Genomic DNA, 21,056 nt, shown 5'->3' with positions numbered 1-21,056 from the left:
ATGGTATGGCGTAGACATGCGGTGGCGTACTCCATATTTTTTCATAAGCATTTCAAAACTTCGGTTTATAAAATGGGTACCGCCATCACTAATGATGACTCTAGGACAACCAAATCTACAAAATATATCAAGAAAACTAATGACTACTTTAGAATCGTTCGTCGGGGTTGCAATTGCTTCAACCCACTTTGAAACATAATCAACGGCAACTAATATGTAAGTTTTACCAAAAGAAGGGGGAAAAGGTCCCATGAAATCTATTCCCCACATATCAAAGACTTCAACTTCTAATATGGTTGTGAGGGGCATCTCATCTTTCCTTCCTAGATTTCCTGTTCTTTGGCACTTATCACAACGAGTAATAAATGAACGGACGTCTTTAAACATCATAGGCCAAAAGAAACCACATTCAAATATTCTAGCTACTGTCTTGCTAACTCCATTATGTCCTCCATAAGAGCTAGAATGGCATTCCGAAATTATGGATTCATATTCATTTTCACCAACGCATCTCCTAATTATCCCGTCACCACAAGTCTTAAACAAAAAAGGATCTTCCCAAAAATACTGTTTAATGTCAAAGAAAAATTTCTTCTTTTGTTGGAAAGTTAATCCTTCCGGAACAATGTTGGCTGCAAGATAATTTGCAATATCCGCATACCATGGTGACATGACATCTTTTATTTGGTAGAGATGTTCATCAGGGAACTCATCTCATATACCGATAGTCTCACCTATAGGACCATTTTCATCTTCAAGTCTCGATAGATGATCGGCGACAAGGTTTTCTACTCCCTTTTTGTCTTTAATTTCTATATCAAATTCTTGTAACAATAAAACCCATCTAATGAGACGTGGTTTTGCATCCTTTTTAGCAAATAAATATCTTAATGCTGCATGATCAGTATAAATAATAACTTTCGAACATAACAAGTATGACCTAAACTTATCACATGCAAAAACTACGGCTAACATTTCTTTCTCTGTTGTGGTGTAGTTTAATTGTGCACCGGACAGTGTGTGACTTGCATAATAAATGACATGAAGTTTCTTATCCTTCATTTGACCTAAAACACATCCGACAGCTAAATCACTTGCATCACACATAATTTCAAAGGGTAAATCCCAATCGGGTTTAGCAATAATAGGTGCACTGACTAAAGCTGTTTTCAATGTTTCGAAAGCTTTAACGCAATCTTGGTTAAAATCAAAGGTTGAATCTTTCATGAGTAGATTAGTGAGTGGTTTGGAAATTACAGAAAAATTCTTGATAAATCTTCTGTAAAAACCGGCATGTCCTAAAAATGATCTTACTCCCTTAACAGTAGTTGGAGGGGGTAATTTTTCTATTACTGAAGTTTTTGCTCTATCCACTTCTAATCATTTTTCAGATATTTTGTGACCTAAAACAATTCCTTCGTCAACCATGAAATGACATTTTTCCCAGTTTAATACCAAATTTCTTTCTTCACACCTAGACAAAACTTTATCCAAGTTTTTTAGGCACGAATCAAAAGAATCTCCATAAACTGAAAAATCATCCATAAAAACTTCCATGATATCTTCAATGAAATCATTAAAAATCGCAGTCATACAACGTTGAAATGTTGCAGGAGCGTTACATAGACCAAAGGGCATTCTCCTATATGCAAACGTTCCGTAAGGACATGTGAAGGTCGTTTTATCTTGGTCATCCGGGTAAATATATATTTGAAAGAATCCGGAGTAACTGTCTAGAAAACAGTAGAAAGAATGACCAGCTATCCTTTCGATCATTTGATCAATGAAAGGTATAGGAAAATGATCTTTCCTAGTTCCTTTATTTAGGTTTCTATAGTCTATACAAACCCTCCAACCAATGGTGGTTCGTGTAGGTATTAATTCGCCTTCTTCGTTCCTTACAACTGTTATGCCTCCCTTTTTAGGTACACAATGGATTGGACTAACCCATTCACTATCCGAAATAGGGTAGATGATTCCATTGTCCAGAAGTTTAGTAATCTCATTTTTGACTACTTCTTTCATATTCGGATTTAGGCGTCTTTGCCTATCCGCTTTAGGTGGCTTATCTTCTTCTAAGTGAATTATATGCATTACAATACTCGGATTAATACCTTTTAAGTCTGAAATTTGCCAACCCATACTTCCTATCCTATTTCTAACAACTTCTTTCAATTTCTCTTCTTAAACCTGTGTTAACTTGTTAGAGATAATTATAGGTAGAGAATCGCCTTCGCCTAAGAAATCGTACCTCAAATGACTTGGTAATTCTTTAAGTTCTAATTTAGATAGAACTATAATCGAAGGCGGAACCGGTCCATCTTCTCGAATCAAAGGTTCTGGGTCCTTATCTTCTACTTCCTCTGTAACCCCCTCATTTGGATCACATGATATCTCACACAATATCAGTCATAGACATGTTTTCAATTCTCAATCATATAAACTTCAATCTCATATAAACTTTACATATTATACATAAGAGAAAGCATTTATAATTTACAATACACGTTTAAGTCATTATCCTACACAGAGGATTTACAAAACAAAAGTACATTCACAATACTCTAAAATGCCTAGATGAGAATGGACTGACACTGCTGGTGCGACCTTAAGCAAGAAGAACTTCACCTAACCTGTAAAATCTGTTGGCAAGGGGTGAGCTGCCTACTCAATAAACATATTACACATATATGTATATACAAGTAATGTAAAGAGCACAAACCAAAATAGGTCATCAGTACCAAGTTAGAATTTATTCATTTAGAATAGTAATACTGATTTTAGAAAGGCCTTGCTATACTTAGACAATATATATAAAATGGTCATTGGGCCCAATCTGTATTCCGGCTCACTAAATTAGGAATACAATCATCTGTGCTACGGAGGAGTTACACTCAACTCACGTACTCATATATCTCAACACATGTGCTTCCGGCTCACAATATTCGGATAGCACTCTCAACTTAGACCATTTCACATATCCATCTAAGCAAGCTCATATTCATTTATAATCCAACCATTATTCAGTTCCAGTATGTGCACAAGGCTCAACATGCCGTATTTACTCATACCACTGCAACATACTCAATCATATCACTTTCTTATCAATCATGACGTATCACAAACACTCAAACATGATTCACATCATTCACATCAGATTCAACAACATCTCACACTCAACAAGTTACAAGGCACAATACATCCATACACATATATAAGCAATATGCTTACCGTCGCACTTGGTTCGATCTATTCAACACGATCGGGTGTGCGTTCAATTGCACCTTGCCCTCCTAATTTCACATAACATTGATACAATTAGAATTAACATAAACTTAATGAAAATAGAAACTAAGGAATGCTATATGATTTACAAGACACTAATGCCACAAAGTTCATGCAATCTAATCCTTTTGTCTTAGATCATCACATGACCTACTTGCACACATTCTACCATAACTTTCTGTATATGAATCCAAATGCCCTGATTCTTGAACCTACTGAAACTAGACATATATGGGTAGAACATATCCAAAATTCACTTTAATATCACTTCTACACAATATATGACATGCAAAATGATTCGGTCTTGTTTCCAGCCAAGAAACAGACTATTCAGATTTGCATCTACCATAATTCACTCAACCTAGATCACAATAAACACAATGGATTGTCAAATCCTTTTACAGACATATACTTCAAGTATTTAGGAACACTTTTGTATAAAGAAACTTTCTCCAATTCGGAATTTAAGATCCTCAAAATGCTACATCAACATGGCTGCCTCATATGACATTCAATTTCGAGGCAGTCATGATCCATCTAGGTTTTCTTCCTCTATATATGGAATTAAAGTCCCATATTTTACAGAGGGTTTCATAACACATATAGAAACATATGTTATTCTTTATGTATCTTCAAATTCGAACAATATCAATATGAAAAACAGGCTCCAAAATGACTGAAAGCAGTACCCTAGATTTCTGTTTAGGGCACTTGATACATATCTTTCATTTGGACAGCCTAAAACCAATGAAAACAACACCAAAACTCAACAAGCTCAATCACAACTCATCCACAACAAATCCTATGATCATACCTAGGTTTTTTCAGAATCTCCAACTCATAGAAAACAAGCTAAAACAGCATACTAACCTTCAACTTGTGTCTATCACCTAGTATGCTTCCTAACTTGACTTGTTTGGCTTGAAAATGGAAGAAATTGGAAGAGTTTTGTTTGGAGGATGTTAGGGTATATCAAAGGAAGGTTTGCTGAAGTTTTGGTCGAAATTGTGGCTGGAAATGAGGAGAAATGAGTTGTATCAATCATTGTTAAAACAAAGAGGCATACTTTGTCTTACTTGAGTGACACCTCGTGCTTGCTCACAAACCTCCAATCCAGCCCTCCACAAATGTAAGTTAATCAATTTAGGACATATGAATTCATTAATTCATTCATTTAAGTCCTAACTCAATTAACCAATCGTTACATCTTAACGACACACTAATCGCCTACTAATCGCACGATAATCGCATTATGCATACAAAACTTCTACTGACAATGAGATGAATCTAAAATGTATGTATTCAATCATGAAAATATATATGAATGTGGGAAGACTCATATGTTAGGGTTTTGGGGATGTTACATCCTCACTCATTATAGGTTCTATTATTTCTTCTTTTTGAACAATGTCATTGACACATTCTTCAATCAAATCAAGTTTCATACAAGCGAAATCTTCCATAGGATATTTCATCGCTTGGTTCATATCAAACTCAATCTTATCATCTCCTATTCGTAAAACTACTTTTCCTTCCGACACATCAACTAGAGCACGTCCCGTGTTCATGAACGGTCTACCAAAGATTAGCGGACAATTAACGTTATAAGCAAAATCTAAAATAACGAAATCGGTAGGAAAAATAAATTTGTCAACTTTAACTAAAACATCCTCAATTATACCGTATGGTCTTTTAGTGGTTTGATCCGCTAATTGCAAAACCATATTGGTACGTTTGATATCTTCTTCTAAACCTAACTTATTAAAAATAGATAATGACATCAAGTTAATGCTTGCTCCTAAATCACAGAGACAACTGGGAAATTCAATATCTCCCAATTTACACGGAATGGTAAAACATCCGGGATCTTTGAGTTTTGTGGGCAAATTACTGGACACAATTGAACTGCAATCTTCAGTTAGTGAAATGGATGAAATTCCTTCCCAACTGATTTTCTTTGAAATTAAATCTTTTAGGAATTTATCATAATTGGAAATTTGTGTAATCGCATCCATAAACGTCAAATTAATATGCAAATTTTTAAGTTTGTCTAAAAATGTCAAAAGTTGTTTGTCATAGTCCTTATTGCGGACTTTGTGTGGAAAAGGTGGTTTGGGTACAAAATTTTTTGTACTAAAGTCAATTGGTGCATCTTTTTGATTTAATATATCTTCTTTGGACTTTGGTAAATCAGTTCCAGGTAAAGTTGAATTTCCGGGCATTTCCGGACCTAAGTAATTTTTCCCTGAACGAAGAGTGATAGCCTTAACATGCTCTTTCGGATTTTCTTCCGTATGGCTTAGAAGACTTACCTCTTTGCGGGATGGAATTGATTTAGCGAGTTGTCCAATTTGAACCTCCAAATTATGGATGCTAGATGATTGGTTTTTAATAAGCTGATCGAATTTATTCTCGATCCGTTTAAAACCATCGTCGTGATTACTTATTTTTCCGCTCATAGCATCAATAAATTTGTCGATTTTAGAAGATAAAGTGCTAATCGTATCTCTCGATTGATTTTGATAATTAGTGGTACGATTTTGATTAGCATTAGCATTATTATTATTAGGGTAATTAATTTATTAGTCCCTATATTTTGACAAAACACACTGTTTAGTCCCTGTATTTTCAAAAACACATGGTAAGGTCCCTAACCTTTTTCTCAGTGAACTGTTTAGTCCTTCCGTCTGTTTGTTACATTTTTTACCGTTTATGACTTCGGAAATGACTAAATTACCCTTTACTATTTACCTTCAAACTTCAGAAGAGTAATCCAATTTAGAAGAAGAAGCTATTTGCATGGAGAACAATAAAAAGAACAGACTCAACGCTTACGAATTTGAACGATTAAGAAGAAAATTAAGAACAAGAACACTCAAAGTTGATTTCAGATGCATTAGAGTTTAAAGGAAAGCAAAATAAAGGAAAAGAAGAACACAAATCCAAATTGACTAACAGAATCTTCATGAGAGTCTAACGGCAGGGACTAAACAGTTCACCAAGAAAAACATTAGGGACTAAACAGTTCACCGAGAAAAACGTTAGGGACTTTAGTGTGTGTTTTTGAAAATACAGGGACTAAATAGTGTGTTTTGTCAAAATATAGGGACTAATAAATTAATTACCCTTATTATTATTATCTCTCCAGTTAAAGTTAGGATGATTTCTCCATCCAGGATTATATGTATTGGAGTAAGGGTTATTAGGTTGGTTTTGCCCTTGGACAAAGTTTACCTGTTCAATTTCGCTCATACCTTCATAATCCACATCCGTTTGGATTGGCTTACCATTAAGATCACACGGTGCCATAAACTTATCAATTTTGTGCGATAAGGTAGAAAACTGGGCTTGCAACATCGCAACTGGATCAAGATTCACTATACCTTTAACTGATGACGTAGTTGAGGATGATGGTTTCGCTATTGGTACGTGTCCACGTTCCGCGGGCCACATACTGCTGTTAATCGCCATTTCCTCCAAAAGTTCTCTTGCTTGGGCATATGTTTTCTTCATGAATAACCTGCCAGACATAGCGTCCAATGAACCTCTAGTTGTAGGATTTAGTCCATTATAAAATGTTTGCATTAAAAGTTCAGCGGGCAATTGGTGGTGCGGGCATAAACGTTGAAGTTCTTTAAAATGTTCCCAAGCCTCATAAAGAGTTTCATTATCATTTTGAGAAAAAGATGTTAACTCTTTAATGACTCTTGCGGTTTTTTCTAAAGGAAATTTTTTTGATAAAAATGCTTGGGCTAATTGCTCCCAAGTCTCAAATGTTGTGGCTGGCATAGAAGTCAACCATTCTTTGGCTCGATCCTTCAAAGTAAAAGGAAAAAGGCGAAGATTGATTGCTTCTGCAGTCACATTTGGTATTTTAAAAGTGTCACAAATTTCTAAGAAATTTGTCAAATGGGTATTAGGATTTTCGTTAGGTAACCCATAAAATGTTACGTTATTTTGTAACATATTAAGCAATGCTGGCTTAATCTCAAATTGATTTGCATTAATTTGGGGTCTAACTATACTGTTCGTTACACCGGCCACTCCTGGCCTAGTGTAATCCATAAGTGTGGCCATAACTTCTGGCTCGGTAATTTTAGTTTTTATTGGAGTTTTGTTTTTCTTTTTCTTTTCTTTCTTGTTCTTTTTAAGAGTTCTTTCAATTTCTGGGTCAATAGGATCTGGTGACGTGCCTGAACTTCGAGAACTGCGCATGAACCTGAAATTTCGCACGAACCGAAACTACCTACAAAACAGAATTTGAATAATAAATATGTTAGTAACTAAAAATAAATAAAATATAAAAGTTTGAATAAGTATGAATAAATCTAGATTCGAAATAAAATATGAAAAATCTAAATTTTTGTCAAAAATTTTGGCGTTCCCCGGCAATGGCGCCAAAAACTTGTTGAGCGATTTCCGCAAGTGCACGGTATACGCTTGTAGTAATAAAAGATATCGATCCCACAAGGAACGTTTTTTTAACAAAAACTTATTTTGAATCGGTTAAATTTACTTATAAGATTAATAGTAAGGACAATCGTTAAATCGGTTTTGGTTTTGAAATTGCTAGAATGAGAATTAGATTAGAGTATGAAAATGTTAGAAAATATTCTGATTTAAGAATGAATTTGCAAGACAGGAACGCTTAGTACTTTTTAGAAAAGTAAACAAATGTATTTGTTTGCATTAAGCAAAGAAAACAACTTTAAACTTTGTATGAATTATAAAGATGAAATAAATGACGGAACCTCTAATTTTTAGGCTTTGAATGCAACAATCCTCCTAACTGGTTTAGATTACTTCCTTAACCAAATTAAAACTCTACCGAGATAATAATTTGTCTAAGTGTTCAACAAAGTTTCCTTGTAAAGATTTTGAATTAAACTACGTTTTAATGAAAACACCAGCATCAATCCACTTCGGATCCTTTACCAAAGTGCTGCATAAAAATCTATCGAATAGAACGGACTTTATTAGATGAAATATAAATTGATACAAGTTTACAGAGAACACGGAGCATGGAAACATTCGACGACTTGCAAGTGAACGGGTTGTCAATCATTTCCTTGGGTTTCGTTAGAGTTTGTCAGGCTCAAGGGCGGATCCTCTACTCAATCTTCTTGTTGAATCTTCGTAATAGAGACGGGGTCTGTCTACTACCAAAATGTAAACTAAATTGGAACAATGTCTAAACGCTACTGAATTTGTTATTATTGAATAAACAATGTATGTACATCATATTGTTTTGAACAGAAAATGAAATCTAAATTCTGAATCACTTGACTCGGAATTTTTGCATAAATTCTATACTAATCTCTTTCTTCTACATCTCTTCAACTCTTCATCAACTCTTTATTTATAGATGTTGAAGAGTCTTGATTGAAGCGTCACGTCCGTTGTGAAGGATCGTATCCGTTGTGAAAGGACGTCTTTATCCACCTGAACGAACGCGTTTCGTCGAAAACGAAAGTGTGCAATTTGGCTTCTATAGATTTCTGCTCTTACCGAGAATATTTAATTCTCGACCAAGAATGGGGGAGCATCATTTTGGTCTTCGAACGAAGGGAAGGAGGAGCTGGAGGGAGCGTGTCACGACCGAGAATTGGGGGGCCGCGGTCGTGGCACGGAACTTTTCCGCGTCTTTGGCTTTCGTTCTCGTCCTCGATTTGGCGTTATTAATTTTCGTCGTCTTCGACTCCTTTTGTAGGGTTTTTCTTCTATTTTTGATCCTTTTTCACTCCTATTTGGATGTTACCAAATATTTATGTACCTTGAATGAAAGAAACATATTCGAGAGTAAAAGTATTCTAAACAGATATAAACAGCACAAATTCATAGCAACATTGATGTAATTATTGATGATATTTTAGGTATATTTTGGGCTTAACATGGCTCTAGGAGAATGTGATGATTCTGATAAAACAGTCTACATACTCATTATGTTATTCATTTGAGTGAATTAATTTGTTTAAGTTGATTGCAATAAACGTATATGGTTAGTAGTGGTAAGAACTTAATGTTGGTCTATTATGAGGTAGGATTAGTTCGAAAGGGGAGGTGAATGGAACTATATATATATATATATATATATATATATATATATAAAGGGAATGAGATAGAGTCCCATTTGGATTGTATAAAAAAACTAGAACTCTAGTGTAACTATACAAATGAGTGAATAGGATAGAGATAGTGTTTATCCAAAATCTGAAGAGATAATTAAAAATAGTTGTTTCGAATTTATACTAAACATTTTTAGTCTCGTGTTTAGAATTAAAGGACACTAAGATAATGTTTATAATTATCAACAACATGTAGGTTTCCTTTTGCAAAGAATGTGACGGGACGTTTGATATTCTATGGAGACAAGGATAAAGATAAAGATTGGGATAATGATAAAGATAAAAGATTGAGATAAAGATAAAAATAAAATATGATGATTTATTATCCCATGTTTGATATGTAGGATAGAGATAGAGATAAAATGATTCATTTTACTATATTACTTCTATCCAAATTTAAATAGAATGTATATATTATTGTTAGGAGAGTTCAAAAACCAAACCGGACCGAAATAACAGACCGAACCGATGAATTTCAGTCTTTCGGTTCGGTTTTAGTTTTATTTTTTTTATAATATTTCGGTAATTTCAGTTGGTTCAATTTTTATATCAAAATTACCAAATTAACTGAACCGACCGAAATAAAGCTTAATTAGATAAATTATAAGTTAATATGAAAAAGATAACTAATATAAATCGCGATGGAGGATGATGATGATTGAGTCACTTAATTTTTTTGTTTTAAGATTTTTATTTAGACTCATTCTACCTTATATTTTGAATATATTATTGCTAAGAATATCAATTGCTAATTAGTTCATGTCAGTTTCCAAAAAAATAATAATTCATGTCTCCCACTTTAGGTATTTGCAATTTTCATTGTATATGTATGGAAATCCGATCAAACTTGTACAGCTAATTATATAGGTGTAATGTATATTTACACCATTGAGCTTGGTACGTTTTGTCTATTGGCACCCTGAATTTTTAAAATAACCTATCACACACCTATAGTTGGCTTTAAAAATCTATTGCACATCTATAATTGGCTCATTCGGACCCCTACACACAAAATCGTTGATCTTTCGTCTTTAACAAACGAGGTGATATGCGTGTTATAGAAAAAAGAAAAGCGCGGGAGTTCGTTCGGTATGCCACCTCATCCTTCAAAGATGAAAAATCAACGATTTTGTGTATAGGATTGAGAAGAGAGACAATTGAAAAATATAATAAACACTCTTTTTCATTATGACATTATTTACATGTATTTATAGTGTTATTTACAATGTCTAATTACTATTCTACCCCTTTATACATTGTGTAATTACATTAATACTACATACATTAATACCCCCTCCTCAAACTGGAGGCTGTGAGGAAACGAGACCCAGTTTGGGAAGAAAGAAATGAAGCGCCGCTGCGGATAAAGGTTTTGTAAGCAAATCAGCGAGTTGAAGTTTGGTAGAAACATGTGAGGTAGAAAGAAAACCAGAAGTAATGTGATCACGAACAAGATGACAATCGATATCCAAGTGTTTGGTTCGTTCATGAAAGACCGGATTAGAAGCAATGTGAATAGAGGCTTGACTATCACAATGTAGTTGTATAGGTAAGGGAAGCGACATTTGAAATTTGCGAAATAAATAAGAGATCCATTTAATTTCACAACTGGTGGTTGCCATACTACGATATTCAGCTTCAGCGGAAGATTTACTAACCGTAGGTTGTTTCTTTGCCTTCCAGGAAATGAGAGCTTTTTCGAAAAAGATGCAGTAACCACCGATGGATCTGCGTGTTTCTTTGCACCTGCCCCAATCGGCATCACAATAAGCTGTGAGTCGAAAATCCGAATTGACGCCATAGAATAAACCATAATGAAGTGTGCCTTTGAGGTAACGCAAAAGATAGAATAATGCCTCAAGGTGATGAGAACATGGTTGGTGCATAAACTGACTAAGCTGTTGAACTGCAAAACCAATGTCAGGGCGAGTAAAATTTAAATAAAGTAGTCGTCCAACAAGCTTTCGATACTGATCGGGAGCGGGAATGGGTGTGCCAAGAGAGGGGTCCAAATTAGTACAAGATTGCATTGGACATGGAGAAGAGTGAGCGGAAGCTAAACCCGTATCAGAAAGCAAGTCGGAAATATATTTTTGTTGGGATAAAAATATGCCCGTTTTATCCCGAGCAAGTTCAATCCCTAAGAAGTATTTAGCAGGACCAATATCCTTAATAGTAAAAAGGGAATGTAAGTGATCTTTTACGTGACAAATTACCTCCTCGGAGTTACCGGTAATAAGTATATCGTCAACGTAAACGATAAGTACAATGAAAATATCCGTTTGGTATAAGTGAATAAGCAATGATCACAAGAAGCTTGGGTAAAACCGAAAGCGAGAATCTGAGATGTGAATTCCTTATTCCATTGACGACCCGCTTGTTTAAGGCCGTAGAGAGATTTACGGAGTTTACATACTTGGCCAGGTTTAACCTTTAGATATCCATCTGGAGGATGGAGGTAGATGTCTTCATCCACGAAACCGTGGAGATAGGCATTATTTATATCAATTTGATGAATGGGCCAAGCTTTGGCGGCAGCAATGGCAATCATGAATCGAACGGTGACAACTTTGGCTACCGGAGAAAAACTCTCTAAATAATCAATACCTTGAATTTGATTATAACCACGAGCCACTAAACGGGCTTTATATCGATCAATTGATCCATCAGGTTTATGTTTAATTCGAAAGATCCAACGAGTGGAAATAGCTTTCTTTCCACTAGGTAAAGAGGTAATATCCCAAGTATTATTTTCTTCTAATGCTTTTAATTCATCATCCATAGCTTGAAGCCATTGTGGATTAGAAGTAGCCTGTTTGTAACTGGTAGGTTCAATAGATGTGTGTAGTGTGGAAATAAAAGCAGAATGTGGTTTGACTAAATGGAGGTAAAATTAAAACAGGCGAAGAAGAAACATGAGAAGAGGAATTAGGGGAAGTTGTATCAAAATCTTGAAGCCATGATGGGGTTTTAATTGGTCTTCCAAAGTGAGAACGTCGTGGAAGAGTAGGAGAATTATGTGGCTCCAAATTTTGTGAAGGAGAAATAATGGGTTGAATAGATGTAGAATTGGGAGGAGATAAAGGACGAGGAGAGGAAATAGATGGACAATTAGGAGGAGAGACATCAGATGGTAAAATGGTGGTCTCAATGGGAGGAATAGTGGGTGATGAATTGATAGGTGTAGGGGACGGATTGGTACTAGGAATTGTTATGGTGGTAATATTAGATGGTATACAAGGTATAATATTGGTAACCGGAAATGTGGTAGATTCAACTTGTATAGGTTTTGAATTAGAAGGAGTTGAAGCATGTGGGAAAATTTTTTCATTGAACACAACATCACGAGAGATAATGATTTTATGTGTTTGAAGATTATAAATTTTATATGCTTTATGATCCAAGGCGTAACCGACAAAAATACCGGGAAATGCACGAGGATCCAATTTATCACGGGATGGTTGAAGATTAGAAACAAAGCAATGACAACCAAAAACCTTAAGAAAAGAATAATTCGGTTTTGTGCCATGTAATTTTTTGTAAGGAGATTTCCAATCCAATAATGGAGTTGGTAGTAGATTAATGAGATAAGTAGCGGTTAAAAGTGCTTCACCCCAAAACTTTTTAGAAAGGGATGCGTGAAATAATAATGCACGTGTTATTTCAAGTAGATGTTTATGTTTACGTTCAACAATCCCATTTTGTTGAGGGGTATAAACCGCAGATTTCTGATGAAAAATTCCTTGATTTGAAAAAAAATCTTGGCAATTGTGATTAAGAAACTCTGTTCCGTGATCGGTCCGAATTTGTTTAATTTTGGTGTTGAATTGATTTTCAATTAAGACAACAAATGACTTAATGGCACTAAAAACTTGGCTTTTATCACTTAAAAGAATAGTCCAAGTAGCACGTGTGTAATTATCAACAATGGACAGAAAATATTTAGCGCCCGTAAAGGTAGCTAATTTATAAGGTCCCCAAAGGTCCATATGTAACAATTGAAATGGTAAAGTAGTAGATATATCAGTACGGGAAAAAGAAAGACGGTGTTGTTTAGCCATAGGGCAAATATTACATGACATAGTATGTGAAACAGGAGGAACAACAGAAATATGTGCTAACTTGGATGCCGAAGCATGCCCTAGTCGATGATGCCACAAAAAAACAGAATCACTGTCATGAACAACATTAGTAATTGGTAAAGTAGGAAAAATAGATGGAGTATTGTCAACTTTATTACAAACATAAGTGGCTATAGTAGTAGGATCAAAAGATTGAGCTGTAAGGTAGTATAAGCCTCTTTGAAAGAAACCGACAGCAACAGCATGATCAGACCGAGGGGCCTGAAATAAGCAAAAATGAGGGAAAAAATGGAGAACGAAATGAGAATCATGTATTAAACGTCTAACCGATAACAAGTTATGAGTAAAAGTAGGGATATGTAAAACATTCTGAAGTATAAAATCAGAATTTATGGTAATGGAACCAACATGTGTAATTTTATTTTTGGATCCATCTGGTAAATGAACCCAATTATTAGAAGTAATAGAAGTAATAGAAGTAAAAATGTTAAGCATATTACACATGTGATGTAGCTCCAGTATCTATAGTCCAAACAGGAGAAGTAGATTTGGAAGAATAAGTGGAATTTAATTGTGAATTAGAAGATATACCTGCAAAACCTGAAAAGTTTGCCAAAGACATTGAGGGGTTTGCTGGATATTCATCACCAAATGATAAGGGGTTTTTGTTCTTCATAACTCTTTGAACTTTAGTCTGAACCAGTTGGGCAAAGCCATGAGGCATGGTATAGTTAGAAGACATGTTTCCTTATTTTCAGAGTCAGATCCGTCCAAAGGTGTATCGCTTGGAATTGAAACATGATTAGCACGAGTCTTAGAGTTCTTGTTCTTCTTCTTTTTTAAACTCCTGAAACCATTCAGGAAACCCATGAAGTTTGAAACAGGAATCCTTCTCGTGACCGGGCTTGTTGCAATGAGTACAAAACCTATCAGCCTTGTTGCTTGAATCTCTTTTCTGACCATGTAAGTTACTAGATGTAGTAGGAACAGAGGATTTTGTAGCAAGAGCAGCAATCTCCAATTGAACATGATCAGAATTGACCTCCCTTTGTTTCTCAACATTTTGCAACATTGAATAAGCTTTGTGTAAACTTGGTAAAGGATCTAATAACAGCAATTGATGTATAACAGGAGAATAGTCAGAGTGAAGGCCCATAAGAAATTGCACTAGCTTATCTGTATTATGTGATTCAGTCATCTTCTGCATAACTAAACAAGTACACAAGTACAGATGTGAGAAGCTTCACATGAACACACAAAAACAGGACATAGGTAGACTAACTCATCCCATAAACGTTTAAGCTTAGTAAAATATAGTGCAATTGATAGATTTCCCTGTCTACAGATATTAATCTCCACCATTTGAGCCTCCAAAACGTTGTACAAGTTCCTTCCAGAGTGTTCTAGCAGAAGAAGAGAACACAAAAGCATCTGCTAGATCTTTAGAAATTGCATTTAAGATCCAGGACATTACCATACAGTCAGCCCGCTGCCATTTATGAAAGTCTGGTGAGGTTTTGCAAGGTGTAAAGTCATCACTAAGCACAAAATCAAGTTTCTCCTTAGTGGAGAGAGCCAATAACATAGCTCGCCTCCAAGTAACCTAATTAGAACCATTCAATGGAACTGTAACAAGCACAGTGCCTAGATTATCAGCTGCAGTAAGCTGTAGAGAGTATGTATGTAGAGAGTATGTATGATCATCTTGAATATAAGAAGACCGATGTCTAGAAGTATTTCCGTCATGAAACCGTTTATTATTCATCTCATGTAATGGTGTAGGAGATAGAACAGTATCAGAAAAATTAGGCCTGTGTACCTTGGAGTTCAGTTGAGACATCAGCAAAGCACCAGTTGGTGAATGAGAATCCATTGTTTGTGACTGATTGAAAGTTACACGTCTGGTTGTTGGAGGAACCGGAGCAGTAACAGGCAATTCCGGTAAGAATAACTCCGGTGGAGGTACCGGCGATTTAGCTATCACAGATAGAGACGGAGAAGAGTCGGAAGAAACTTCGAAATCGATAAATCCAGGTTCTGTCATTTCAGTTGAACTAGATAAAAGCAGATAAGATGAAAATCAGCAGAAAGAAGATGAAATCCAGATAAGAGAAAGCAGATCAGATGAACTGATGAAAGCCAGCAAAACAGATGAACTCCAGAAATATCGCTCAACCAAAGAAATCTGGAACAGCAAAACGATGAACTCCAGAAATACTGCTCAACCGAGGAAATCTGGAAAACACAGGATGAAGATGAAATCCAGCAGAAAATCGTTCCTAAATCTGTAGGAAACGATGAAGATGAAGCCAGAAAAAAAACGATCCGTGATTTGGAGAAGAAATACCGATCTAGAGAAAGTCGATCAAAAAAATAGAGCACAGATGAATACCGATCGGTGCAGTAAAATCAGCAGAAAAAGAAAATTTCAATCAGAACCAGACATTAGAGAAGTGGATCCGTTGCAACAAAATTAAAAGGAGAGAAGATGCTTATTGAGAGTAGTGATTCTTCATTTCAAGATGTGCAGGGCGTGATGGAAGAGAAGAGGAGAAAAGGACAATCGGAATTCTTCTTCCCTATGTACTGCAATTATAACTGTTGAATTGTAAAATTACATAATTGGTTCAATGAAATATGAAAATACCAATAAGGTTTGAGAGTGTAAAAATAGAGACAATTGAAAAATATAATAAACACTCTTCATTATGACATTATTTATATGTATTTATAGTGTTATTTACAATGTCTAATTACTATTCTACCCCTTTATACATTGTGTAATTACATTAATACTACATACATTAATAAGGATGTCCGAATGAGCCAACTATAGGTGTGTGATAGGTTTTTAAAGCCAAATATAAGTGTGCGATATGTTTTTAAAGACAATTATATGTGTGTGATAGGTTATTTTAAAAGTTCAGAGTGCTATTAGGCAACCAAGTTTAGGTGTGTATATATGCATTAAGCCAATTATATACATAAACATACAAATGTATTTATATTATATTCAAATCACTGTAGTATTAATTTTATAACCAAATGTTTTTATGTTTTAGATTAAACTAAATTATTTATATTTTTTTATATATTTTTTATGTTAATTATTTATTAAAAATATGTGTATAAACTAAAAAACGAACCGAACCGAATTAGTTCGATTCGGTTTGTTATTGTAATTCGGTTAGGTTTGTTTTTATTTTTTTATATATTATTCGGTTTTCGGTTATTTCAATTCGGTTCGGTTTTCAAACTGAACCGACCGTTGAACACCCCTGATATTATAGCATCAACATGAACCGAAATTAATTAAATTTAATCTATCAACCTAACTTGAAAAATACTTAAACTTTGTATTAAATTTTCAAAATACAAAAAATAGAATAACTTAATAAATACTTGGAACACCATATTAAATTTTTAAAACACAAAAAATGAAACACTACAAGAAAAACTCTAGCTAATGACTAATTTTAATGACTGAAATGAAATGGGTCATTAATTACAGACTACAGTTAGTCCTCAACAAGATTATTGGTTGGTAATTCTATGGACACATGGGCCGGCCTTAAATGCATATTTTAGCCACTACATTTGATCTTTAAAGACCACAGTTTAAGTCATTAAATTTATCAATTAAAATAAAATAAAAAACAAATTATTTATTAATATTAGAAACAATTAAAGACAATAATGCCCACAGATTGTAAGGATCCCCTCTTCTAATCTACCCATTCGACTCTTCCTCTCTCCAACCCTAATTCTCGATCCCCTCTTTTAATCTCCCTCACTCGCTTGTTGCTGGAGCTAGTTTCTTCCACGCCGATCTCTTCTTCTAATCCCCCTTACTCGCTTGTTGCCGTCTTATGGCGATTGCAGCTGCTGGAGACTATGGCTGCCAACTCTAGAGGAGGACGAGAGATTTATTAGGGTTTTAAACTACGCAATCGAGATTAGAGACCTAATGAGGCTTCAAGGGGACAATGGCCAACAATATGAATTTTCCGGCAACAAAATACGAGCAAGATGAGATGAGTTCTTGATATTCATATGTTTTTTCCCTCTTCTCTTTCAATTTCTGGTCTTTGAGTCATTTGTGTTTTCTTCCATATCTCAAATTGAATTCAAATGGCTATGAAGAAGATTAGAGAGTATGATTCCAAAAGACTTCTCAAGCAGCACTTGAAGCATCTTTCGAGAATATATCTCAAGATCTGCTCTGCTCTGCTCAGGTACTTTTTTTTATCTGTGAAAATCCTACATATATTCTTTATTTGTACCTCAGGATATTTATAAGTGTCTTGCCTTGTGGAGGTAGCTAGTACTGGGACCTTAACTGCAAATATAATTGACTGAAGGTAAAGTAGTAGTGCTCATATGATGAAATTGCAGTATAGTTTTTATGGAACAGAGTTGCAAATGTAGTTTTTGTGCAACATAATTGAAAATATAGCATGTATGATTTTCATTTTTATTTGACTATTAATATTCCCTTCATTTGTTTTCTTTCTTCTATAATTGGTAATTTGTTTGCTACATTCTGTTTTGTCTAAGTATGCAATTCATTGATCTTTCTCATATTGTTGTTTGACTTTTGTGTTAATAACCAAACCATGGCATTACTAATATTGGAGAAACCCAATAAGTTTTGTATCATAATAGCTCATATGATGTTTGGCCGTTAACAGTTAACATAACATATTGGAGAAACCCAATTTGTATAGCTTTTTTTTTGTTTAAAATTCAGGTTGAATGAGATGAATTCATCTTTCATTAAATATGGGACCTATTCTGTATGTGAGCTTTCAAAATATTTGAGTAGAATCAACAAGCAGTGAAACATTATTTCCTATGTGAACTATTGAGTGGAATGCATTGTAATAAGCAATGGAAACATCATACATATTGATATTTTTAGGAGATTCCTTGTAAATCCTAGCATACCAAAAATAGTTATGAGCTGCATGGATTTACAAAAATCCTGAATCATTTTGAGTTTGACATATGTAAGGTGGTTAAGGACTAAGATTTTCAATTTGTTTCTTTGTTTGGATTAAATATGTAAGGTGGTCGAGTCCTTAGCTTTTAAAACATATGTCATACTTGTAAGGGACTGTTTTAAAACATATATGAGCTTTTATAACGGAATGTTACAAAAATTAGCTAACTGTAAAGACGTTAGCTCGTTACAAATTATTTGTAATCTCCAATTGTAACGTGCTATAAATTTTCATACAATACACCTATATCTCCAATGGAGAGTGTATATAGAAGCCCCATGTTAATGGTTATGGGTCCTGCCTTTAGAGGTTCTGCCCCTATTAATCTTTTAGATCGTCTGAATCAAATGCTTTGATGGGTTTTAAATTAAGGGGAAATTTTGCTAATTCGGCATTGTCCAATTTGGTATGGTTATAGTGGTATATTGAAATGGCTTGAGAGGCTTGCGTATGTGAATATTGCCATTTATCCAATCACTATTGGCTTGAGAGGTTTCTAAATATTATTGCTTTAATTAATACTATGGCTTTACTAAAAAAAAATTCTAAATACTATGGCTTTACTAAATATATTTTTTTCTAAAAGTTTTGGCTGGTGGTTTGGTGCATATTCAACAGGGGCCTCATCCTCAGGTATTGGCTAGGCATTTCCTTAAATTCTGGTGCTGAAAATCCCACGATTCAGCACATATAGGAGCAGCTCACTCGCTTTAATACTGGCAGGGTCCGTTTTATAGAGTATTTAGATCGGGTGGAGGGAGCGCAACCAAGTTCTGACGATGGCATCCGCTTGAGCCATGATGTCAATGGGATAAGAGATCGTATGGAGTGATAGATAGATGTTCAAGCGCAAATGGGTCCAGTTTTGAGGCAAATTCAACATGTTATCACTCAATTGATTTGTACTTTATTATGTAGCCAGATTGTACACTATTTTAGGTAGTTAAATCTACTGAGCATTTATAGTTAATGTTGTTTGGTTAACCGATTTGTACTTTGATATAAATTTAATTTTAATTTAATATATTACTAATAAGAACATATAATTACTAATATATATATATATATATAATTTTGATATTGGAAGGAATATGAAATTCAAAAAGAATAATCCAAAATTGTTCTATTTTTCCGACGTAAATTCCATAGTATTGGTTTTTTACCTGTCGATATAGATATGCTTTCTCAAAAATTGCCGACGGAAATTCGTCAGTACCAGTTCTCTTTCGTCGCTGAAGAAGGTCGGTTAATTGTCTTGGATGATGGTTACACAATCAGTCATAAAGATTGGTCATTAACTTAGCCACGCGGATTTCTGACTGAAAATATTGGTCGTAAATTGAAGACCGAATTTGCAAATTGGTCGTAAACGGTTACCAACCAGCATAGTTACTGACTGAATTCAATTCAGTCAGTAACTCGTGAAATGGGTCAGTAAACATGGTTAGGGACAGATTTTGTGGCCAATTTTTCAGTCAGTAACTAGTGATTTTCTTGTCGTGAAATAACTAATATATTTTAAGATGATATATTAAATTTAATTAATTTTATTCGATATTTATACTACAATAATATACGAACAAACTTAAGTTTTTGAAACTTCAAAGATTAAAATTAACTTGAGAAATATTTAGAACACTCTACTAAATTTTCAAAACAAAACAAATGGAATAAATAATAAAATTTACGGGACAAATTGGATTTTCTCATTTAAATAAATTGTCGCCGTGTCTTATACCACCCCATCTAGATAATTTAGTAGTATAAAAAGCTTATCTCTCCATTGGCTCACTCACCTATCTTCGAAACAGAATGAAATAAATTATCTCGTTTTTTTTTATCCATTTCTCACTTCCTATATCACATCTAATAAACACGTCGTGCAAATTTTAGGTTTGGAATTCTATAAACCATAAAGCAACATTAAAAAATCACAAGATATTTTGAAGGATAAAGAATCGGGCAGGGGAGAATCATAGTGGAGTACATATTTCTTAGTAATTTTAAGAATTATTCTAGATTTTTCCCCGAAACACAACCAGGGGTCGGAGACAAGGGGCTGAAAGGGCCATATTTTCCGACGGTCAAAACCATTTTTATTATTGATGGTTTCGGTTCCTCAGCCATTGGAACTAACTCTATTATAGATGGTTGCGATCTTTGTTTTCCACAAGTTAAAGTTTGTGATGGTTAATTAAATATTTGAGTTTGTATTTAATTACAAAATTCAACTTTTTTTATTATTAAAGGCCGGTTAACGAGAAGATGCAAAAAACAGACATCCCAGCAATGCTGACACCTCCGAAAATCACACCAAACCCGTACCAATATTATTAACAAAAAAGAAAAAAGTTACAAGAATCCAATAACGAAACAAAACCAAATCAAGAGAAGCGATAAGAACCACGCATCCCAAGATCATGCAAAAAAACCGAACAACAAAAATCTGGCAAAATATCCCACCAATGCAAACTATTCACCAAACGACCAAAAGATGCAAGAGAATCAGCAACCGCATTTGTGGTGAAGCTCTTAGCCTAGTGGTTGAGAGCTTACCTATG

The 21,056-nt window shown here is 34.6% G+C and overlaps 2 long non-coding RNA genes and 1 other non-coding gene across 3 annotated transcripts; 2 read left to right on the top strand and 1 right to left on the bottom strand.

Moving 5' to 3' along the window:
• The first annotated feature begins 6,886 nt into the window (after window positions 1-6,886).
• LOC136234385 (small nucleolar RNA R71) lies at window positions 6,887-6,993 on the top strand. The gene has a single exon (XR_010691270.1). It is a non-coding gene; the product is annotated as a small nucleolar RNA R71 (small nucleolar RNA).
• Window positions 6,994-13,402: 6,409 nt separating this feature from the next.
• Window positions 13,403-16,158, bottom strand: LOC136234018 (uncharacterized). The gene is made up of 2 exons (XR_010691019.1): window positions 14,084-16,158; window positions 13,403-13,753 (listed from the first exon to the last, which is right to left on the bottom strand). It is a non-coding gene; the product is annotated as an uncharacterized lncRNA (long non-coding RNA).
• Window positions 16,159-17,184: 1,026 nt separating this feature from the next.
• LOC136234275 (uncharacterized) lies at window positions 17,185-19,534 on the top strand. Its single transcript, XR_010691169.1, has 2 exons — window positions 17,185-17,727; window positions 19,114-19,534. It is a non-coding gene; the product is annotated as an uncharacterized lncRNA (long non-coding RNA).
• The last annotated feature ends 1,522 nt before the right edge of the window (window positions 19,535-21,056 follow it).

The sequence above is a fragment of the Euphorbia lathyris genome, chromosome 6, assembly GCF_963576675.1.
Source record: "Euphorbia lathyris chromosome 6, ddEupLath1.1, whole genome shotgun sequence".
In the NCBI taxonomy this organism is placed as follows: Eukaryota; Viridiplantae; Streptophyta; class Magnoliopsida; order Malpighiales; family Euphorbiaceae; genus Euphorbia; species Euphorbia lathyris.
The sequence above is the reverse complement of the archived record's forward strand: the minus strand, read 5'-3'. Positions and strand labels throughout refer to the sequence as shown.